General features: G+C 41.0%; 1 protein-coding gene across 6 annotated transcripts in view; it reads right to left on the bottom strand.

The window, feature by feature from the left end:
- LOC109915502 (tetraspanin-18) overlaps window positions 1-25,413 on the bottom strand; it is a 116,840-nt gene that overhangs the window by 78,263 nt on the left and 13,164 nt on the right. The window contains exon 1 of one of the 6 annotated variants that reach the window (XM_048612230.1): window positions 10,883-10,975. The exons of 4 other annotated variants lie outside the window; for them this stretch is intronic. The gene's annotated coding sequence lies outside the window, so the exon portion shown is untranslated. Of the gene's footprint in view, window positions 1-10,882; window positions 10,976-25,413 lie in introns of those variants that run through there. One more of the 6 variants, XM_048612233.1, reaches the window with a different exon arrangement.

Below are 25,413 nucleotides of genomic sequence, written 5' to 3'. Positions count from 1 at the left end.
CAGTCCCTTTGAGTGTGGTTTGCTTTTTTAATGCCCTGTGGCATATTGGTATGACATGCTTCTGCATGAATGCCAGACTCTTTACCTTGTCATCTGTTAGCATTGAATTTAATTATCCATGAACTGGTCACCCACGTTCTTTTCATCTGGGACATAAATGTCAGATTCCATAATCTGAAAATGCTTTCAATTTATTAATCTCATGAAAGTATGTTATAGAAACAGTTTTTATTTTGTTGAGAAGATTTTTATGAGACTGTGAACAGAACAGCAGTATTAAGATATACTAAAGTTCAGCACTCACTCAGTTCCAAATCTTATCTTGGATTTGTTCTGATATTTCTGCATTTGGCCAGATGGATTAAGCTGTATTGAAATTTGACAAGAGAGAGTAGGAACTGCAGATGCTGGAGAATCTGAGATAACAAAGTGTAGAGCTGGATGAGCACAGCAGGCCAAGCAGCATCAGAGGAGCAGGAAGGCTGACGGTTCGGGCCTAGACCCTTCTTCAGAAATTTCCATCAGCCTTCCTGCTCCTCTGATGCTGCTTGGCCTGCTGTGTTCATCCAGCTCTCCACTTTGTTATCTTTGAAATTTGACAATCTGTTTTCCTGGTAAAGTGGTTGACGTTAGAAGATTTTAAGCAATGTTCATGCAGATGCACAATTCAAATGTCACTCAATGAAAAGCAAGTGAACGGTTCTCTGACCCCCAGTCTTATCTAAGAAATGGATTTCTAATTATGAACCAAAATATGTGATTCACAATCCACAATGTCATTCGAACTCAAATCAATAGAATGGCAATATATTCACAGAAGCAAATACATTATTGTGCTCCTTTCTGATGTTGACCTCTGGGTTCAGAAGGTTTGAAATTGAACGACTCCAAAGGGTGAATGAAGTTGTGCATCAGTGTATCTCACCAATAATACAGTTCATATTTATGTAATGCCTTACCAGATAGTAAAACATCCTAAGGCCTTTCACAAGAGTGTTATCAGGCAAACTTTGAACAAAGTTACGTGAGAGAAAATCAGGACAAATAACCAACGCTTGGTCAAAGAAGTACATTTTAGAGGAGGAAAGTGGTAGACAAGTGGAGAGATTTAACAATGAATGTCAGAGTTGAGGTGCATGCAGTTAACATAACTACCAATGTTGGGGCAATTTATATCAAGGAAGTGCAAGAAGCCTCAACTGGAGTAATGCAGATATCTCAGATGATTTCAGAGTGGAGAGGGTTACAAAGATACTGAGGGGCAATGCCTTGGAGTGATTTGAAAACAAGGAGGAGAAATCTGAAATTGAGTAGCTGTCAGATCAGGAGTAAGTCATCTAGTATTGGGGTGATTGGACTTGTCACCAAGTGGGACATAGACGGTAAAGCTTTGGATGAGTTTAATGGAGGATCAAAGCTGGACACTAACTAAGGGAACATCGGAATCTGTAACAAAGGAATGGGTCAGGGTCTCAGAGGAGATGAGCCGAAGCTACGACAGAGTCAATCAATACCATCAGGTTGGAAATTGTCGATCAAAGTGAAAAGTGAATGTATGTTTGAAAGCTGATCTTGGGGTCAAATACAACATCAAGTTTTCAATTGGTCCAGCTCAGCCTGTGAATGGAGTCAGTAGAAAGGAAATTGAATTTCTGGAGGACACTGAAGCAAAAGGTTTTTATTTTCTTGATATTTAGTTGAAGAAAATGTCTGCACATTTATTACAAGCTGTGCAACAAGCCAAAGACAGTAAACAATGGCGTTACTGATTTGAAACTGTATGTGTAATAAATCAAGTGAAGTATCGGAAGATAAATGTGCGGATCAGCTCAACAGGCTCCAGCCAACATGGGGCTGAGAAAAACATGATGAAAATATGCATCACTACAGAAAGGATCACATTAAAGATCAATGAAGTGAAAGTAATAAAGTAAAAAGCATTTGAACTCAATTCAGCTAATTTTCAAGCCCTGTGACTATTTCTTCATGGTTGTCCGCCTCAGTTATATTTAATAGGGAGTCATGAACAACTAATAAATCCTTTAGTGATTAGCTTCAAATCTAAATCTCCAGATTGTAGGGCACTGGAAACTCTCCCACATGTTGGATTTTTCACTCGTAGAAACAGAAAATGAAAGTATTCTATAACAGAAATTTCTCAGAAATTTGAGTTCCAGTGGAAGGTCACAGGACTCAAAACGTGAACTTTGTTTCCCTCTCTACAGATGCTGCCAGACCTGCTGAGTTTGTCCAGCACTTACTGTTTATATTTGAGGCTTGTAGTTGGTCATTCGAAGTTGCAACTGCCATATGTCTCCAAGGAGAAGGTCAGACTCAGAATCAACACTGTACCTATGATGAGGCCATAGAAGGTAACTATATATTCTGACATAATCCTCCTCTAAGATCTCACTTCCCTTTCATCCCACATTCTCTTCTGATTCACAAACTGCAAATGATGAAAATACTTCACACGTTGACTCTCCCCCCAACTCCCCCCATTTCCCTCATGGCAACTCCATCCCTGCGCCGTTCTCTTTGATGATACCCAGAAATTGCATCCTGGCTAGGATTAGGTGGAAAAGAAAGAGATTGAAGGAAGATAGCGACAAAGAAGGAACATTGTCACTTTTAGTTACCAGCATAGATGTCGACAATGTGTCTACTTTACAGGATAACTTAAAGGTGAGATCTGCATGTGATAAAATACTAGGTGCAAGTAGCCTACAGTTAGAGCTGGGGATAAGTATACAGACAAGCTAGCTCACCATGGGGCAAGAAATTCTACTGCAAAGGATTCAAGTGAGAACGTCAGAGACAGTCTACAAATAAAGGCAGAAGGGTACTCATATTTAAATACTTGAGTTGATGTCTTCCAGATTGCTTTTGTCGAACACAATGGAGAAACCCAGCATCAACTTTGCACATGGCTTTGCACAGAATATGGAATCCAGCCTCTCCACTGTGGAAGTAGTGTCCAACCCCGTGAGAACATTTTCAACTCAGCCATGATACAGTGTCTGATGGGTGATAACACAAGTAAAAGCCACTCAACATCGTGAGTGCAGCAGCAAAAGCTAAAAATGACCAAGCAAGCGCAGCTTGCTGCCATGCTCCCTGAATAACCGAGGCAGAAATGGCCTCCTGCCAACAACACCCCTTCCTCCCCCTCACTCTTCAAGCAGCTTGTCCTTCTCTGTATCACCTCTGCTCATTCACCCAGTCATGCTGTAGTCCCATGGTCTACGTTTAGTCCCATGCAAACGATTCACCCATGTCTGTAAACTGTCACACCGTTAAAGGCAGAACCAGGTTCTAGAGCCACTCTTAGACATTTCTTATAGGCTTCGGTGGCTTAAGACAACTGTAGACAGCACCATGAACTTCCACATCTCAGCAAAACCATCAAATAGTCTGAAAGTAATTGACCAGTGCTTGTAATGATAACAAGGAGATTGAGCAGGGGTTGGGGGTAGGGTGGGGAATCCTCATTGCTGCTGAATGGAAGCTAATCTGTACCTTAACATTGAACAGTGATAATTAGCAATGTAATGGTCTGCCTTCTCTGCATACTTCCAGTGGAAGATCCTCTCACCAAATGCAAGTAGCACCATGCAGCTGCACATACATCGCAGATGTTATTTTAAGGCAAAACACCCATAGTGCTGAAAAAAACGAGTCTAATTCTATGTCTTGTATCTTTTGCAATCTACTGTAGACATTGCAATCAAATGTGTCACTGATCCAGATAACTGAATCCAAGGATTAAATGTTAGGTTTCCTGCCTTTAATTGTTTTCCTACACTAACCTTAGAACCTGCCACATAAATCTTTTCATTTAGGCCCCAATTAGACAATTACAAACTTGGCTTTATATCTACCACTTAAATCAAAATGTTTCAAAATTAGTTAATAGTTAGAAACTGGCAAACAAAGGGCTATGTAAACAGATTTACTTAATGTGATTAAATGCCAAAATTGTTTTTAAAACAGCTAATCAAAGTGGGTATTTTTGTTCAAAGTACTTCCTTGTTTTGTAATACAAAATAGTATAATCAACTGAATTTTCTTCCACAAAGCTATTTTCCTCAGGGACTGGTCAGAACGGATGGCTAGATGGCTGGCATCCTGGTCAAAACAATACCAGATTTACAAGTTCAATTCCCAATCTGGCTGAAACAGACTTGTTCACTGTGAGTGGAAGGCAATGTTAACCACCACTAACAAAAACTGCCAAATGAAGGAAACATCTCAGATGAAGGAGCATCAACAGATGATGAGCCATCAAACTGCCGTTGGGCAGAAAACACATTAATGAAAAAAAACCCTTGAGTCACGTCTCCCTTCTCACTATGCCACCAGTAGGAAGTTATCCCACGCTGCCTGTAGCAGCTCCACACAATCAGCAGAACCCCAACTTGCTGCATATGCTCGGTATCATCAGCAAACTGTCAATGCTCCACCGCTTTCTTAAAAAAAATCAAGTGTGACACAAGGGAGTTGTCGGTATGTCACATTACTGTAGCACCCAGCAAGTAGGGAAACACAACTCGGTCATTGTACCTACCAGAGTTTCTCAACCAAAATGTCAAACAAAATTCTACTCTAGGAGGATGGAGGCAAAAAAGTCTCTCCATGGGACTGTGTCTCAGAGCTTATGGAATTTCTAATCTGTACTTATTATTTACAAGCATCCAATATCATTTAACCATTCCTTGCAAGTCCAGCAAGAACAAGACTGTAAGACATTGCATTTTATCAGCATCTCTGGATCGTTCCCTTGCCAATATTAATCACTGTCTAAAAGAACGTTCTTGGACAGAGACTCCACTGGGATCACTCTCCATCCACAAATCTCTTTACAGTCAAAATCTAATTGTGTGATATTCAACACGCATGCGAAGAATAGATTTCCTCTGACCGATGAACTGAAGGTAGTTTCCAGACATGAAACTTGTATGCACCTTTTCCCATCAATGCTTAAATTACATGTGTTAGAACAAAGAACAAAGAAAATTACAGAACAGGAACAGGCCCTTCGGCCCTCCAAGCCTGCGCCGATTGGTTCCTGTCACAACAAAGAATAAAGTGTTAAAGTGACAAGAGGTGGAACAATATGTTTCAAAGCTTCTTGTTTTTCTGATTAGCGTCATTGTAAAAATGTTCAGAAATATACCTAAAGTAACTGCTGTATGCACCATCATCATTTGATTTCTATCTCACACATTAACTTCATAATGCGTTACAAACATGTCTGTTCTCTCTCTGAATAGGATTTGTGTCAAACTTTGGCTCATATTTCGTACAAGAACTAATAAAATTGTTGCAAGTTGTTTTTAAACTCCTAGCAGCTGCCGTCAAGTTATCTTTACTAAATTGCATACTGACCACCAGACATAGGTTAGTGACATAATAAAGACATTAAAAATGGCATTTACTGGAAGATAATTAAATATTATCTGCACAATGACTGACTACATTTATCGTCAGAGGTTTACAACCACTTGGGAAACTTAGCATTTATTTTAAATTGACTTCCAACAGTAATCACTGAGGAAAATCAACAAAGTTGAAAATTACAATCCCCACGAAGCACCTACACTCACCGTCACAGGAAATATTTAATGATTGATATCAAGGTTGACTGTACATAGAGAAAGGACTTGTAAATGAAGCAAATGGTGTTATAATTCAGGCTGCCTGCCAACTGTCCATTTTGGTGGTCAGCAACCACATAGGAACGTTACCACCACCTCTAAACCACAAAGCATCCTGACTTGGAACTATCTCGTGAAACTAGCCTGCAACTTCTTCCTTCAATACTTAAGTAACAGGTGAGAAAGACTGAAAGATTATGTTTTAATGATTCTTGATTTTACTATTAAAGTCACCATAAAAATGTTCCAAATATTCAAAATATTCCTTCCCTGTAGCTCATTCAAAATCCTGGAATTGCCTTCCTAACAGCAGTATGGATGTATCTCCACCACATGGACTGCAGTGGTTCAAGAAGGTTGTTCACCATTGTTGTATGAACAACCCTCACCACTGATGACCGTGTGGTAAGAGATTTTCTGTGCTCTTGCTGTTACCTAGGGATAGACCTACTGCCACTGTCCTCTTCCAGGTAGGGATCTACAGGACTCTCTTCATCTGATATGGCAGGGGTAAGTCACAAGCTTGTCTAATAATAAGATGCTCTTGTCTTAAACAAGATGTATGTGATTGCATGTTATCAATCAGAGACAAATTACATTGATGAGAAAGACATTGTTACTTTGAGCTGAAGCTAATATTTCTTTCATTCAATGTGAGTTGCAGTGAGTATTTTTAGAGGTTTCTTGCCACTAGACCTACTGGGATTTCTCACCACAATATAGTAGAAGGTATCAGTTTGGGTGATGGGTTGCCTAGCATTCAGCTCCTCATATCTCATTGGACAGCATCCTGACTCTGACCACCTGGGTGGTTGACTGACTGTGTCCAAGCCCCAGCACGGGTATTGGAGGCTGCTATTGACTTACGGTGTCAGAACCCCCTGAAAGAAGGCAGTCTTGATGTGATCTTATAGAGGTTTATAAGATCATGAGGGGAATGGATAGAGTGAATAATCAAGGATATTTTCTCAGGGTAAGGGAGTCCAGGGTATAGGTTTAAGGTGAGAGGGGAAGGACTTAAGAGGGACCTAAGGAGCAATGTTTTCATGCTGAGGATAGTGCGTGTATGGAATGAGCTGCCAGAGGAAGTGGTGGAGGCTGGTACAACAACAACATTTAAAAGACATCTGGATGCGTATATAAGTAGTAAGGGTTTAGAGGGATATGGACCAAATGTTAGCAAATTGGATTAGATTGATTAATTTAGGATATCTGGTCAGCATGAATGAGTTGGACCGAATGATCTGTTTCCGGGCTGCATGACTCTATGACTCAATGAGTTGACTGAGGACCACTGACAACCCCAACAAGCTTCCTAGCCTTGTGTTGGCACTAAATGTCAAGGCAAGAGTGAAGCCATGTGAGTCCGTTAGCTCTGGCTAAGGGGGCAAACTGCACAAAAGCAAGGCAAGGAAAAGCAGGGGTGGGGATGCTGTGAGTGTCCAGTTGGACTTAGAATGAGAGTGCGTTATGACAATGAGCAAAGGCCCTGGTGTTGCAGTCCTGGTCTAGTTCATGAGCTGGATATGTGTCTCTGAGCACACGGTGTCCTTGCTGCAGCATTACAATGAGAGTTGTCAGCACATCCTGAGGTGCAGCATTGAGATGCAGAAGCATCTTATATGTGGATCAGAGATGTGTAATGAGGTCTCTAAGTGGCTGCCACATGTCATGCTTTGGAGCTTGACATTGCTCGGTATCCAACATGGAGGTTCTTCAGATCAAGCAGCAAGCTGAAGTTGCCAGGTGCCCGTTCTGACTTCCATTTCAAGAAATTTCACATCTAGCTTGTTCTGTGCATTTGGTAAGATAGGCCGCTAAATATTAGTAAGGCAGGTTGGCCATTAGCACAGCATTTAACAAATAATCATCCCCATTAATTGGCAACTCACTGCTTCCAAATGAGAAATGTACCTCGCCACTCAGAAGATGGTGTAAGATGTTCCTGACAACAAAATGGGCTTTGCCAGACTTCTCACCTGATTCCACCATAAATCTTGCTATCACCCACGTTGCACAGGCCCCTGTAAGATTCTGCTGAGAGTCTGTGGGGAGGTCCTGGATGGTGAGTCTCACTCCTTAAAGATCCTTAGCTGTTCTTCCATCCTTTCTGTATGGCAGCATTATAATGAATGATGCTTAAGGCACCCCATAGCATTAACTCTTTCAGACCATTATGCAACTTCTCAAGGGCATTTAGGGATGGACAATGAATGGTGACCTAGCCAGCAGTGCACACATCCAATGACGAATAAAAAGAAATCCTCTTCCAGGTGATGATTTATTGTAATCATCTGACATTTCTCAAATTATGTGTGAGGGGTTTCAGGAAGGAGCATAAAAGCTGGTTCTAGAATTCAGAGAGTCTCGCTGGACTTGAATTAGTTTTCATCGAAGAAAATACAGACAAGATTTGAAAGGTGCATATGAAATGAATGCTTGAAATTGAGCATACGATTATGATTTCAAACCAGCAAGAGCTGAGTACAAAATTAATGAAACTACAAGCAAAGTGAAAAATTTGAAGACATTTCAAAAACCTGTAGATATATTTAATGCTATTTCATTTCATTCCTTTACAAAAGGAGATGAGAAAATATTTGATTAAGAACAGAATGAAAAGTTATAATAAGCATGAACAAGACTAAATAAATGCTCTAAGGAATGCATTGATTCCCATGATGGAAAATTCATCTGTGAATACAGCTGGCCAGGATTGAACTATCTAACCTGCACAGTTAGATAGATGTCCTAAAGTTTTGCTAGATTTCTTCAGGGAATGATAGAGAACGTTCACACAGTTATATGTTTTGAAAAGTTTTTCCTCAGGAGATTAATTATATAGGCCGTGAAATTCTGCTCCAGGTCAGGGTGAGGAGTGGCCGCAGCATGTAATGTAATTACCATGATAATGCTTTAGGCTGTTGCAAACTTTTATATTTGTCAGCATTTACCTTAATTCAGAATAATAGGCAACACTTTAAAACCATATCAAAGAAGGCAATAGGACGGAAAATAGGAGAGGTGTGTAATGGGTGGCTCATATCCAAGTATCAGCTTCCAGTTTTTGTCTCATGAACATTACATCCACCACTGGATTGAGTTATTAGGGTGGAGGGGTGGGAGGCTGTGTCTTCATACCCTTGGTAAGTTTTGTCCCATTGCTCCCAGCAGTGAGACAAAGTATCCACGTTTTCTTACTGACTGAACATTCTATTGGACATTGATTTTGCCAGGCCCTGATTGGCACCAGTTGTTGCTGCCTTTATGTTCACTTTTAAGAATTGTATTTCTGAAAAAATTGTCAGAAACAATTCTGTAGCACATCCTGGAAATTCTTCACTCAGTGATCAAAGCCAGCCTTTTCCCAATCATTGCTAGCTAAAATAAGTCTCCAAAAGCATTAAGTTTATTGGTGCTACTGGGTTCTAATTTCTTGCCGAGGGAAACGATGTTCAGTGGCTGGGAAGATTCCATCCAATGGGATTAATAATAGTTCGCAGTGCCTCTATTGCAACAAATATAGAGTCATAGAGTCACAGAGCTGTACAGCACAGAAACACACCCTTCAGTCCAACTTGTCCATGCCAACCAGATATTCCAAATTAACCTAGTCCGATTACCAGCATTTGGCTCATAGCCCTCTAAATCCTTCCTATTCATATGCCCATCCAGATGCCTTTTAAGTGTTGTAATTGTACCGGCCTCCACCACTTCCTCTGGCAGCTCATTCTATATATGCACCACCCACTGCATGAATACATGGCTCCTTAGGTCGCTTTTAAATCTTTCCCGTCTCACTTTAAACCTATTCCCTCTAGTTCTGGACTCCCCTACCCCTGGGAAAAGACCTTGACTATTCACCCTATTCATGTCCCTCATGATTTTATAAACTTCTGTAAGGTCACCCCTCAGCCTCCAATCCTCCAAGGAAAATAGTATATTCAGCATTTCTTTATATCTCAAACCCTCTGACACTGGCAACATCCTTGTAAATCTTTTCTGAACCCTTTCAAGTTTCGCAATGTCTTTCCTATAGCAGGGAGACCAGAATTGAACGCAATATTCCAAATATACTGTCAATCATCAAGCTGACTGAGAAATATTGGGTATATTTCTGCTTTCCAGGGTTGGTGAAGATAGGTACAAGTCTCTCATACACTTTAAGCCATCTTTTTACTGTCAACATAAGATAGGAATCGAACCATTCCTACTGAAATTAAAATGTAGTGGAAAAGAAGCAGAGAATTTACCAGTATCTGGTGACAGCTCAGTCTGTGTCAATATGAAATTTTAAAATGTAACTTTTCATATCTTAACCCAACATGTTCTGAAAAAACAAAGGCAGCAAATGTCATGATCCAGTTGGTAACCTAATAAACAGCCATTATATGGCTAATCTCACAAGCAGAGATTTCTCAACTACCTCACATGTTTCTTCAATGGACAGAGTGATCACAGTACTTCAGGCACAGTCAGGCACTAATAACCTCAGAACAGCATATTAAAGTTATCCAAAATGACAGTCCCACCTCTCTGGCTTTCCGCTGGACTCTATCAGCAAGCTATTGAGCTTATGCAAAAGAGAGCGGTTAAACTCTGGTTTTCTAAGTTTAGGTCCATTTATTGGACAGTTTTAGTAGACTGTTTAAAAATCTTTTATTAGTCTTCAGAGTGAAATGTAAATATCAGCGTGATTTGAGTTACTTCTCCTACCAATCTGATCCTTAAAGTAGGTCAGCATAACCAGCAAGGCAAAGAGTAATGCTGAAGGAAATGTAATCCAAAGAGAGCCTAGCATTTCAATAGCACCTTTCATGGCCACAGGACATCTCAGAATGCGTAGCAACCACTGAAGTAGTCACAATTACAGCGTCATAGTTGAAGATTGAGACTGCACAATGGTGGAATTCATTTTTCTTCATTTAATTTATTTTCCCAAAAAAAAGCCACATTCTATCCCTGCACTCTATCACATTGGAATTGATAAAAGCTGGTAAACATGACTTGAGTCACACAGGCGTACGTTTTTGCAGTTCCAATACTGGCTATGAAAAGCCAAAGAACGTGCAGTATTTCACTTCAGCACAGTTCCCCACTGCAATAGCTAGATTAATCTTTCCTGATTAATCTCAGAGCTGTCCTGTTCGTCATCAAGCAGCCACTTTAGAATAGTTCATAACCATAATCACTGAGAAGAGAGTGCTTAAAATGGTTTCACTAACCTGGTAACTCTCTAACTGAAGGAGGTGTACATCACACACATTTTCAGAGAGATGTAGAAAAGCAGTTGCTGCTCCTGTGTACACAGTGTATTGCATGTAAGGGAAATCTTGGCCAGCTTTGTGGGTTTTAGGCACTCACTTCGAAGCATGTTTAATGATATTTTCCTGTCTACTCTGTTTATTTTGGCAAAATATACACTAGTTCTGTAACAAAGATCTTTGAAGCAGCCTGTATAAAATCATATTTATGGCACTGCAGCTGACCAGTATTCAGGACTCTGTACATTCTGCAGCAAAGTTAGAATGTTTCAACCATATTGAGAATAGTCAGGAGAAGGTTTCATGTACTTTAAGTGGTTGAGAACTTAACTTTGATCAAGATTGCCAGTCACTTACACTCAATTAAGAAGGACAAATTGCTGAACTCTACTTATTCCATTAGGTTAGTCCCAGAACTAAATGCTGTTCTAAAATGTAGATTTAAGGGATATGAGGACAGGCAGAAAAGTGGAGATGAGGTTGAAAATTGGTCGTGATTTTATTGAAAGACAGAGCAGCTCAAGTAACACATGGTGAACTCCGGTCCAAATTTCTTATGTTCTTAAATTCCCCTGTGTCTTCTGGGGACATTCAAGCAATTGTTACAATGAAGAAATAATTCTGCTTGTTGAGTCCTACATTTCCCGTATCAAGAGGAATGAATTTCTAAACTTGAAATTGGGACCAAGAGTTAGAGAAGTATTTTTCAAATGTAATTTTCTGAACATACAATGTATTTAATTTCTGACCACTCATGTCTTTATGTCTTAAAAGCCAAAGTTACCATCAAAGTTTGAATTGCTTTGGATGTTGTTCATTCCCTTCAATGTGATATATTCTTCTGAACTTTACTGTTAACTGAACAGTAAAACTAATACCACTGAGACCAATTTAGACATCATCTGTTTGAAAGTTCAACAAAAACAGAATGTAGAGCTTAATCTAAGAAGTAACATTTCCCAAACAGAATTTGGCACTTTCAGTTTTAATATTTTTCCACCAAACTTGGAGGCATTAGTAGTTCATTGGGATATAATCCCTCTGCAGAATGAAGCATCTTGTTATATGTATATGTATATGGTGGGAGTGAGAGGGTTGGAGGAAAAGGGGATTGTGTGTGATGCTTGTTATGTTTGAGATGGGAGAATGGTTATGTGCAATGTGTGTGTGTGTGTGTGTGCACGCGCGCACGTTGCGTGTTTGTGTGTGTTACATGTTTATGTGTGTGTGTGGTGTCTCTGTATGTGGCATGTATTTGTGTGTGTGTGTGCTGTGTGTATGAGTATGCGTGTGCATGTGTTTGTGGGGGTGGGGGTGTATCTGTGTGTGTGTGTGTGTGTGTGTGTGTGTGTGTGTATTTGTGTGTGTGTGTTGTGTATGTGTGTGAGCCATAACATTGAATATTGGCAGACTACACTACTGTGGGAAACATTGTCACTGACCTTCATCCTGTCTTTGTCCAACATTTAAAAAACATGTATTTTAAATAAGAGTTATCGAATGCCAATCCCTAAGCTATGGGATTTAAAATTATTGATAACAACTCGTCCTCTGCTCAGACTGTTATTAGTTAACCCCATAAAGATCAACAATTGAACCTGGAATCTTCCTGATCTGGTTTCATTACTCACCAGATTATTGTTCAAATGGTATGTACTGTCACTTTACAAAGAAACTAGTCGATTTTCCATTATATTTACAAGTTTGTGAAATGTGAGGTGAGGAGAGGGAATGGAAGTAATATGTTTTTGATTGACACTGAAGTAAATTGATTTGATATGTCACACACCAGGCAAATATCATACACCACATACTCAAAACACAAACAATAACATCTTATATTTATATGGACACTTAACATAGTAAAGTAAACTGAGCCATTTCACAGCAGGATTACACACTGTGGTGTTCTTACTGTTCATGCCAGGAGTCTAGCAACACACACTTTTACATTCATGCTCTGGTCCAGCATGGTAAACGGTGATAATTGAAGTCTATCTATCACACAGCTGATGAGGACTCTCACTCCATCACGCCCTATTGCCTACTAATACCATGTTTAGAAAGATTTGCATTTGGCATTCAACTCATACATTCTGAATGTACTTTCCTTGACTATCCAGTGGGACTCAAACCGAGCGCTTCTGGTTTGTAGGCAGGAACAATCCCCCACAGCATCACAAGATTTCAATGTATTAGACATTGTTGGGAACATCAAATGAGATCACAAAATAACACAAAAGTTATGGCCTGGGCCTCACTGCCTGAGAAGCTGTTGGATGTATATTTTATAGTAAATTACAAAAGAGAATTGGACAAATACTTGAGGTGGAAATTATTGTAAGTCTATAGGGAAAGAACAGAGCAGTGGAACGAATTGAATCAATCTTTCAAAGAAGCAACAGAGACACAATGGAACAAAAGGCCTCCTTCTGTGCCTTGTTGTTCTATAACTCTTACTAACATCCAGCCTTGGACTAATAAGTGGTGACATCCACAGCATGCAATGCATCTCCAACAAGAGAGAGTCTAACCACCTCCTCATAACATTAAACAATATTACCTTTGATGAATTCTCCACCATTCCTCAACTTTCTTGGCTGGAAATGAGGGTCAACATGAGCAGAAATGTATCTAAATAAGTCCGGAAAATACTGAGGCTACTAGAACAAGTCAGAAACTAAATATTCTGTGGCTACATCCTGACTCACCAATGCTTGTCCACCATCTCCAAGAGACATGTCCCAAGTGAGTCAGAACACTCTCAACTTGCCTGGAAGACTGCAGCTCCAAAACTCTCAAAACATTTGACATCATGTAGGAAAAAGCAGCTTCTTGATTAATAACCCATCTTTAAGATTAACCACTGGTGCAATGTGACTCCAGTGAGTACCACCTACAAGGTGCACTGAAGAAAATTACTAAGGCACCTGCAACGTCAGTTTCCAAATCCTAATTTCTGCCACCCAGAAGAATAGCAACAGGATGGTACCGTCCCTTCAACATCACTGTGTTTTAAACCTGGAATTTCCCATGGAACAAGCAACATCAAAGGACATTATACCACACTGACTGCAGTGATTCAAGAAGATTGCTCACCACCACCCTTCTCAAGGACAATTAGGAATGGGCAATAAATCCTGAACTCGCCAGTTACAGCCACATCCCATGAATGAAAATATACAAAAAATCCTACAAGATGCAAACACAACACAGGCATATTGTACGCACACACAGAAGAAGACACATTGCACACAAACACAAGAGAAACACACACCCACACTCTTCATATACATATTTTTTATTAGCATCTCTGGTCTTTCTCCTGTACCATTTCCTTTGCAGAGACAGTCAAGAGTTAACTCGTACCCAGCAATAATCTGTTTCGTTGGTCTATAGGGACCATGCCCAGCCATTACTCCTAATCATAGTGTGGCATTTTGCGGGCCCCTCAGGAATTAGCTTGCAGGTAGAAAGGCTGTTCAATTCGGTACCATGGCAACAGAACGGCAATCATCACCTACCCACTTCCTCTTATAATTTACGAATAGCAACTGAGGCACTGGGGAGCTGACACGCCCTTGGATCAGTTGAGGCCAATGAATGGCTACAAAATGGCATCTTCCCACTGCCACTGAGATTTTACTGAGGGAGGGTGGTTTGCCCTGTACTCAATGGAGGCAGCGTCCAAAGCCAGAACCTTTTTCCTCATGCTCCTACTGCCTCACAAACCTAACCCCAACCTCCCTGGGGCCTGCTGGACTGATACTGACGATACTAAAGACTTAACTGGATGTCCAGCAACATGGTTTCTGTCTGCTGGGATTGCCCATGGCCCTCAGCAGTGGTCACCACTCCCGGCAACTCTCTCAAGCAGGCGTTTCTCTCAAATGAGGATGGAGGTCCCATGTGAGCCAATTAACAATCCAATGCGAGTCGTATCACTGCGAGTGACCTGACCAAGTAGAGATGGGTTTGCCTCAAATTTTCAACCGATGGGTTGGGGGGGGAGGTGGGATGGCACCATCTCGGTGCAAATTGAGAACCAAATAGAACATCATGGCTTTCAACTAACTGCAGATGCAAGATTAGTTCTTTGGAACCCCAGGTTATTTCTTTAAACCTAGCAATATAAGAGGTCACAGAGATGTTTGAAGTTCAGAAACAGACAATGTAACTCTGTTTTTTCAGTCTATGCCAGTGTTTAAGCTCCACATCTGTTTGGATATGATGGACGTGATAGAAGGAGATCAGAATACAAAGAGATAACAGATTCACAGACCACTTTATCTGAGCAAGGTTCTGCTGTTGTGATGATTTGAATTCCAGCGATTTTATCCCATGATTTCCTCAAAACTGATGGCTTTGAAACTCTGTGAAGGGTGCAGCCATTATTTGTTTTTGTAAAATTAAATTTCTTACTAATATTTTTGCGGTTGCAATAAAAACAAATACACAGAAGTTGTATTGAAGTAAAGACCTCTTTCCAGCTCCATGACTTCTCAGCAGTTTGTAAAATCCAGAAAGCATTTCAAAGTTTTTAACTCCTGGATGTGAGAAGCACCACCAAAATGTGTCTTTGGTTTTCACCATTATGTTATTAGAATGAGCTCGAAGAAGGGAACATCAATACCCAGAGAAAGGAAGGTCGTATCCCACCACAACAGTCTGAGAATTAAATTTCAAAAAAATAAGATCTCTAAATAAAAAGATTGTGTCAGTAAAAGTGTCATAATGCCACAAAGCCCAACTGGTTCACCAATATCTTCATGGAAAGAGATCTGTTGTCCATCCAAGGTCTGGTTGTTACGCTCCTCCAAGCTCACACATACCGATATCACTCGTAACCACCTTGTGAAGAGCCTACCAAAGCATTCAGTTGTGTCAGACCATTGTGCAGGGGTTATAGAAAGGAAGGAACTTAGAACAATCATCATCACTAGGGAAATAGTACTAAACAAGCTATTGGGATTGCGAGCAGACAAGCCCCTACAGCCTGATGGCTTATATCCTAATGTCTGAAAGGAAGCGGCAGCAAGGTCACACATGGAAGACTGGTCCAAAAGATAAGAGCCTATGGGATCTAAGCCACGTTGGCAAACTGAATCCAAAACTGGCTTTCAAATATGAGGCAAAATGTGATGGTGAAGGGATGTTTTTGTGATTGTAAGCCCTGTGACCAGTGGTGTACCGCAGGGATTGGTGCTGGACCCTTGGTGCTTGTTATGTACATTAATGATTCAGACGTTAACATGGAAGGTAGAATTAGTGTGATTAGTGGTGGTGTTGATAGTGAGGAGGATGGTCTCCAGCTGCAGTCTGATCTTGATTAGTTGGTAAATTGGGCAGAGAAATGGCGGTTGGTATTTAATCCTGACCAGTGCTAGGTGAAGTGTTTTGGGATGTCCAATAATAGAAGGACATACACAATGAATGGTAGATCCCTAGAGAGCACTGAGGAACAAAGGGGTATCGGTGTATAAGGTCATTGATCTCTGACGGTATAAACACAGGTAGACAGGGTGGTGAAGAACGTATATTGGATGCCCTTTCATATCCATCACTCTCTGGGCTCCATCTCTTCCTATCCATTCACCTCTCCTTTCCCCCTGCCCCCTCTAATCATGTGTTCAGCTTAAATACCAGTTCTTCCCAGCTGTTATCCATTCTGATGGAGAGTCAGCAGTCTTGAAACATTAAATCCGCTTTCTGTCAACAGATGCTGCCAGACATGCTGGGTTTTGCCAGCAATTTCTGTTTTTAAATCAATGAGGATGAAGGTGATGGGGATTACAGTGGTATAGTGGTAAGGGAGCAGAACTTCACAGAGTTTATGCTGGAGACTGGGAAACATTGGGAAATATAACATTCAAAGACATAAAGATGCATTTTAGATTGGCAGAGTGAGTAAGGCAGGGCAAGTGAAAGCAAGCAATCCATTACTGGGTAGGATATGGAGCTTGAAGCACAAATCTGGAACAAAAATAATGTTGATGTCGAGAGTGGAAAATGGTGGCTTTGATATTCTCAATAACAAATTGTGCATAATACATCAAATTCTGGCGTATTTAAGTCTTAATGTCAGAGAAATGCATAATGGGTCATCAGATCAAAGTACAGAGGTTGAGTTGGGTATTGCATAAATGTATGCGGGTTGATCACATGCATTTGAATACTGTTACAGGAAATAAAATATACAGGATTTATAAGAAGAGGATTAAAAATGGATCTTTGGGGAATTTGAGAGGAGGCTGTGCACGATATGGAGGAGAGCCAGTCATAAGTCATCTCTCTAAAATTTCAGCTGGAAGGTGGAGATTGAGGAAATTGGTGAGGTGATTGTTGATGTTGATGTGACATTAGACAAAAAAAGAGACTATTTTTGACTGCTTTGCCTTTTATTTTCGAATTTTGCAATGTTTTCAGTAAGGAGCAATAGCAATATCAATCACTCTGTAAAAGATCATGCTTTTTTCTATGTTTATATCATTGTCTGCCATCTTTTCTTTCAATTCTTGAGCTGATCTCATGAGGTCTGCCATATTTGAGGGGTAAAATGAGATTTAATCAGCTACACTAACTTTTTTGACAAGAGTTTCACTTGATGAGGCAGCAGCAACTCCTTCACCATATCTCTGGCCAGAGCTTGAAATCGCTCCCTCCATTTTTGTTTTGCCAATTCAACAAAATTGGCTGCTTTGGTGTCCACATTAGGACCCTGAAAAATCATTCACAGCCCCAGGCCAAACCTTTATCCAACAGGCATAGAATCCAGTTAATTTTCTAATGTTATCCCACGGGGTCCTCAATGATCCCAATTGATGTAAGGATGTTAAATTCTTTCCCGCAATCACAGTCAGCATTGAAAGGCATGTCTCCATGGAGTAGACTTTTGTGTCTGAAACCTCTTTTGGTATGGTTGCAATGACTCCTTGCCCCATTATCTGGATGTGCGAGGTCAGTTAATAGGGGTGAAAACACAAGTTCAATGTCTAGATGCTAATCTGCAAGTGAGGGTGTTTGTCCAGTTGTATTTTTACGGATAAATAGGCTCTAAAACGACCGTTCTTTTTCTCTTGACATTATACAGAAAGGAATTCTCAAACCAGCTGAACAGCACTGCTGCTGTAACTGAGGCACTGCAAACTGCCTTCCAACAAAACTGGTATATGAGGTTTACCTTTTTCCTTTCATTTTTGAGGGTGGTCTGACCTATAAACCAGCATTGGGCCACAGTGGATCACATTGGTGCTCAGTGACGATGATAGCCTGTCCTTTGTTATTTTAAAGATTGTCCTTTCTTCCTTTGATGCATAAGTCATAGAGTCATAGAGTCATTGGGGTCTACAGCATGGAAACAGGCCCTTCGGCCCAACTTGCCCATGCTGCCCAATTTTCACAAGTAACCTAGTCCTATTTGCCTGCATTTGGTTCATAGCCCTCCACAACTATACCATCCATGTACCTGTCTAAATGTTTCTTAAATGAAAAAAAATGTACCACTACCTCTGGCAGCCAGACACTCACCACCTCCTGTGTGGGAAAAAAATATCACCCCCTGGACCTTTTTGTATCTCTCCCTTCTCACCTTAAACCTATGCCCTCTAGTTTTAGAGATAGTAGGAACTGCAGATGCTGGAGCTGAGATAACAAGGTGTAGAGCTGGATGAACACAGCAGGCCAAGCAGCTTCGGAGGAGCAGGAAGGCTGACGTTTCGGGCCTAGACCTAGTTTTAGACTGCCTTACTATGGGGAAAAGCTGTTGGCTATCTACCTTATCAATGCCTCTCATGGTTTTATAGACCAGCCTGGCCAAACTTTCCTTATAACTGAAGTCTTCCAGTCCAGGTAGCATCCTAGTAAATCTTTACTTCACTCTTTCTAGTTAATAATATCCTTTCTATAGCAGGTCCAATTTGATGTTTTCTTCAGAACACACTAGCTTTGTCTGTGTTAAAGGCTTTCTCTGGCTGGTATCCTGTGTTAGTGATCTATTCAGCTCTTTCAGGAACTCTTCAGTCGTTGCCTGATTCGTGGATGCTGCATCCCCCCCCGCCCCTCAATAATTTCATATTATGCAAAGCAAACACTTCTGAAACTGATCAAACCATTGTATTGTGACTTAAATGCTCTGCAATGCTTCTGCACCTCTTTCACCATCGCTATTATAACCACCAGTAGCAGCACCAGCCCCTACTTCTTTTTGTGTCATTCAAGTGTCTTATTTCTAATTATTGGACCATTTATTGGCATCTGTTTTTGGTGTTGCTCACGAATCCTCTTGTTAAGTAACTTCTCCATTTCATCCAAGTGCGAATCTCTCCTACATACAGTGTTAACCAAGTAGTGCGACTACTAGAGATGCAAACACCGACCCTTATTTTATCTTTAGAATAGCTAATATACCTAATTGTTTTGAAGACGGGTCACTGGACTCAAAACGTTAACTCTGATTTCTCTCCACAGATGCTGCCAGCCCTGCTGAGCTTTCCCAGCAATTTCTGTTTTTGATTTCGTAGAATAGTGTGGAAACAGGCCCTTCGGCCCAACAAGTCCACACCGATCCACAGAGCATCCCACCCAGACCCATCCCCCTGATCTACACATCCCTGAACACTATGGGCAATTTAACATGGTCAATCCACCTACCCTGCACATTTTTGTGGGAGGAAACCAGAGCACCCAGAGGAAACCCAGACAGACATGGGGAGAACGTGTAAACTCCACACAGACAGTGGCCCGAAAGTGGAATTGAACCCAGGTTCCTGGCACTGTGAGGCAGCAGTGCTAACCACTGAGCCACTGTGCCACCCCAACTGAGCCACCGTTTTGGTGCTGATGCTGATGATTTCCTGCAGTTCTTTCATTTTTTCTAGGTCATTTATTGTTTGATTCACTTCAAATGGGACTTCCAGCAGCAAGAGACAATAATGAGGGGGGATCACTGAGCAGAGGGGCTGTGATCTCCAACAGTGGTTGGTAATGGTGAGAGAGGGCAGGTGGAGCAGTAGAATAGACCTTGTCCCGAGGAAAGGGTGTCCTTGGCAGAAGGAGAGTTCATAGGAAGAGGGAACAGACAGACAAAGAATTCCTCAACGCAATGTAAACCACAGCCTTCATTCCATATAAATACGGTCAATACTTCTTTCTTTAATCCTAATTTCCCTTCATGTTTGTAATGATGCCAGTGGAATAAAGAATCCCTGTTTCATGATCATTCAGCCTTCCATGTGTTCAAATCCCATGTTACATTGTTTTGTGTGGTTAGCAGGATTCCACAACACAGATGTCAAGTCATGGTGATGAATTGAAAGATGCCTGGCTGAGTTGGAGTGAAAACTGGCAATGTCCATCAGGGAGGCCAAATCTGCACTGGGATCTTCGGAGGCTCAGATATTGCCAGAGGAAACCGGGTCTTTAGGCAAAACCCAGGCAGAGGCTCCCCAAGTGCATTCCCTTGATATTAAGGAGGGAGGAAGCAGCACTCCTGGTCATATATTCTACTTGCCAATGAGTAACAAGCTGGACAGTTTCAGGAGAAGACAGAAAGACTCAATGATCCAGCAATTGAAGATGAGGATTAAGGATGTACAGCTGGTTATAGTATCCAGGGGCCTCTACACAAATGTGCAAGCAGTATTTATAATGGAACATCGATATGGGAAAGCCCATCTGAGGTATTAAATGACTACTGCGCATCTGTCTGCACCAATGAAGAAGTTTCTACTTGGGCCATGTGAAAAAGGAGATAATTCGGTCACTAGGCGTTTTAAGTTGATGCAGGTATCTAATAGGTTGTCTGTAATTAAAATGGGCAAGGCATTATTATTGGATGAGATGCAGCAAGAAGATTGACTGGTGAAACTAGAGCTTGCAGAGGCATTGGTCATAATTGTTCAGTCTTCCTCAGACTTAGGGTGGTGGCAGAGGACTAGAGGAATGCAAATGTTACACCCATGTTCAAAAAAGGTGTAAACGTAAATCCAGCAACTAGAGACCAGTTGTTTAACTTCAGTGGTGGGGAAACATCTAGAAACAATATTCCAAGGCAAAATTTATAGTTACATTGGCAATTGCAGGTTAATTAAAGAAAGCCAGCATGGATTTATCAAGGGAAACTCATGTTTAACCAAGTTGCTGCAGTTTTTTGATGAGTTAACAGAGAAAGTTGATGGGGAGAATGTAGTTGATGTAGTGTACATGGATTTCCAAAGGTGTCTGATACAATGTTGCTCAATAGTCTTATGAGCAAATTATAACTTAGGGAATAAAAGGGTCAGTAGCAACATGAATTGTCTGAGTGACAGGAAACAGAGAGTTTTGGCTAATGGATATTTTTCGGGCAAGAAAAAGTTTTGGAGTGGAGTTCCCCAGGGGTTAGTGTAAGGACCATTGTTTTTCCTAATATAGACCTTGGTGTACAGGGCACAATTGAAAAATTTTCAGACGATATAAAACTTGGAGGCATTGCAAACTGTCAGAAGGACAGTGCAGAACTTAAAAAAGAAGTTCCACCAGAAGTGGACAGGTCGCAGATAAAGATGAATGTGGAGAAATGTGAAGTGATTCATTTTGATTGGATTAACATAAAGAAATAATACAAACCAAAGGACAAGTGTCCAAAGGAGGTTGAAGAGACAAGGGTCCTGAGTGTATATGTGCATAAGTCTTTGAAGGTAGCAGGACGAGTTAAAAACGTGGCTTAGAAAGTACACAGCATTTTAGGCTTTATTAATAGGGGCATAGAGTACAAGAGGTTGAGTTGAATTTTATAAAAGTTTGGCTTCAGTTGGAATGTGGCATCCAGTTCTGCGCGCCACACTTTAGGAAGGATGTGAAGTCATTGGACAGAGTTCAGAAGCAGTTTATGATGATAGTTTCAGTGATGAGGAACTTCAGCTATGAAGATAAATTGGAGAAGTTAAAAAGTTAGAAGTACTCCTTTGAGGAAAGAAGGCTGAGAGGAGACTTGATTGAGATATTCAAACCCACAGGAGATCAAAATAGAGCAGATAGGGACAAATTTGTCCCCATCATCAGTGGATTGAGAATGAGTCAGCGCAGATATAAAGTAGTGGATAAATGTAGTAAAAACAACATGCAATAAAACTTTTTCACACAATGTGTGGTTATGGTCAGGAATGAGCTACTTAAGAGTGTGGTGGAGACATGTTCAAAGAGGAATTAGATCTTAAAGGAGAAGTGCCAGAAATAGATATTGCTGTCACCCATGTTTAATACTTCAGAACAGGGAATGGGCGACAAGGAAGAACAAAGTGCTTTGGTTACAATGCAGAGTTTATCACTGGTGCTTTTGACAATGGTGATGTCATTGCCGTCGACAGGTTAAAGAATTAAATAGTGTCAGCGATTTGTGGAAAAGCTGCAAACACACCTGAGAGCCAATGATATTTCTAAGGAACTTGAAATTAAGTCAGAATTTAGAGATTAGAAAGTATCTGGAAGAGAGGGATAGGCCAAGTTTGGCTTTTTTAAAGGAAAAATGTGGCAATGATGGTTTTTCCAGGACAGAGAAATCCATTAGGGAACACTGGGCTGGAGAAAGGAAGCTGAGCGATCACCAGTTAGAATAGAATCCCTACAGTGTGGGAACAGGCCCTTCAGCCCAACAAATCCACACTGACCCTCAGAGCATCCCACTCAGACCCATCCACCTAATTCACACATCCCTGAACACTATGGGCAATTTAGCATGGCCAATCCACCTAGCCTGCACATCTTTGGACTGTGGGAGGAAACTGGAGCACCCAGAGGAAACCCATGCAGATATGGGGAGAATGTGCAAACTCCACACAGACAGTCACCCAAGGGTGGAATCGAGCCCAGGTCCCTGGTGCTGTGAGGTAGCAGTGCTAACCAATGTGCCACCGTGCCACCCTCTTGTGCAAGACTGGCACAGCAATTGGCCCAAAGCACAGGGAGCTGGACCAAGATACCATTCAACCTGTCAATTTTTAAATTCTCTCCTGGGATGTGAGTGTTATTGGATAGCCCAGCACTCCTAACTCATCACTAATTACCCGAGAGAAGGTAATGCCAAGCAACCTTGAACCACTACAGACTACGTGAGGTGGATGCACCCACAGTGCTGTTAGGAACAGAGTTTGGAAATTTTGAACCAGTAACAATGAAGGAGTAGTGATATAGTTTCAAGTCAGAACGGTTTGTGGCTTGGAGGGGAAAATGCAGGTGGTGGTGTTCCCATGCATCTGCTGCCTTTGTCTTTCTTGATATGGAAGTCACAGGCTTGGAATGTGCTGTTGAAGTGGTTTTGGTGACTTACTGAAGTGCATTTTGTAAACTGTGCTTCAGTGGTAGAGGGATGCATGTTCAAGGTGGAAGATGAAGTTCCAAACAAATGGAACAAAACGAAGTTGCTGGAAAAGCTCAGCAGGTCTGGCAGCATCTGTGAAGAAAAAATCAGAGTTAATGTTTCAGGTCCGGGTTCTGAGGAAGGGTCACTGGACCAGAAATGTTAACTCTGATTTTTTTCTTCACAGATGCTGAGCTTCTCCAGCAACTTCTGTTTTTGTTCCTGATGTACAGCATCCGCAGTTCTTTCAGTTTCCAAACAAATGGGCTGCTTTGTCCTCAATGGTGTTAGTTTTCTTCAATATTTTTGGAAATGCAGCTATTCAGGCAATGGGTATGCCATCACAATTCTGCTTTGAGCCTTGTAGATGGGGAACAGGTTTTGGATAGGCAGGAAGTGAGTTCAGCTCAGATTCCGACCTGCTCATGTAGCCACATGACTAGTCCAGTTTGGTTTCTGGTCAATGGTAATCTCTGCATGTTGATAGTAAGAGATTCAGTGATGGTAATGCCATTGAATATTAAAGGAAGGTGGTTAGATTCTCTCTTGTTGGAGGTAGTCATTGTCTGTCACTTATATGGCATAAATGTTGGTTGCCACTTATCAGCCTACCGTCGATAGTATCCAGGTCTTGCTGCATTTGGATATGGACTGCTTCACTATCTGTGAAATCGCAAAGGGTGCTGAATATTGTGCAATCATCAGAGAACATCCTCACTTCTCACTGTATGACAAAGGGAGAGTAACAATGAAACAGTGAAGATGGTAGGGCCAAGGAGACTCCTCTGAAAAATTCTGGCAGAGATGTCCTGGGGTCAAGTGATTGGCTTCCAACAACCACAAGCATCTTCCTTTGTGTCAGGTATGACTATAACCCACAGAAAGTTTTCCTCTATGCATATTAACTTTAGTTTTTCTGCAGCTCTTCAATGCCACACTTGATCAAATGCTGCCTTCATGTCAAAGGCAGTCACTCTCACCTCACCTCAGTGGTTCAATTCTTTAGTCCATTATTGGATCAAGGCTGCAATGACATCAGGAGCCAAGTGACCCTGGAGAAACTCAAACTCAGTCAGCAGATTATTGTTCAGTAGGTGTTGCTTGATAACATATCAATGACTCGTTCTAATACTTTACTTATGGTTGAAATCTGACTGATGGGGCAGTCATTGGTCAGGTTGAATTAGTCCTGCGTTTTGTAGGCAGCATATACCTGGATAATTTTGCACATTATTGGGTAAATGCCAGTGTTATAACTGCACTGGAACAACTGGGAAGTTCTCAAGCAGTAACAAAAACAAAGTTGCTGTAAAAGCTCAGCAGGTCTGGCAGCATCTGTGAAGGAGAAAACAGAGTTAATGTTTCGGGTCCGGTGACCCTTTCTCAGAACTTCTCAAGCAGTCTTTAGTGTTATTTTTGGAAAAGCATCAGGCCCCAGTGCAGACATATTGGGTTACAGATTGTGGATGAATACAATTCCGCTAACAACATCTCATGGATGCCCAGTTTTGAGTTGCTGGATCTGTTTCACAAGTAGGTTACCTACTCAGAAATGAGGTGTATTTGAAGTCTTATAACAGCTTGAATCAGTTTCCGTAGTGCTGGGGAATGAAGGGGCAAAAAATAAACTGGTGGGAGGTGAAAATGCAAATCTCTGTAAATCTTGATTATTCAAAAACACATCTGACTTGCATTCCATGGTGTATTTGTTTAACGTTAGCTGATATTTTCGCCTTGGTGACAATTCCGGCTGGTTTGGACTGTTACAACTATCATGTTTGAAATATAGAAGAGGAGGGAGGCATTCTCAAGGGAAGAGTTCATAACTTTCACTATTAAACATTCAGAACACACTGAAAAAAACTGCTACTATAAATTTCTTATCTCCTGCTTCTACTTCTGGTTGAACATATTGTCAACTTTGCAGGGTCACGTTTAGGCAATTACACGGCTATGAACTCAATGCACATGTAATTCAAATTTTCCTCTCATCAATTGACTGCTATTCTTTGGCATTAATTTTTCTTCAGCTGTGAAACTGACTTCGTTCAGACTGAAACTGATGTTAATTTGGAACCATGTTGATTGTGTCATCTAAGCTCCAGTTGTTTTATGAGCCAGATTAGTGAGTTCCAGTTGGCTAGTTTTACCATTATTC

Source organism: Rhincodon typus, chromosome 25 (genome assembly GCF_021869965.1).
Source record: "Rhincodon typus isolate 14 chromosome 25, sRhiTyp1.1, whole genome shotgun sequence".
Taxonomy (NCBI): domain Eukaryota; kingdom Metazoa; phylum Chordata; class Chondrichthyes; order Orectolobiformes; family Rhincodontidae; genus Rhincodon; species Rhincodon typus.
This window is presented reverse-complemented; position numbering and strand designations above follow the sequence as displayed.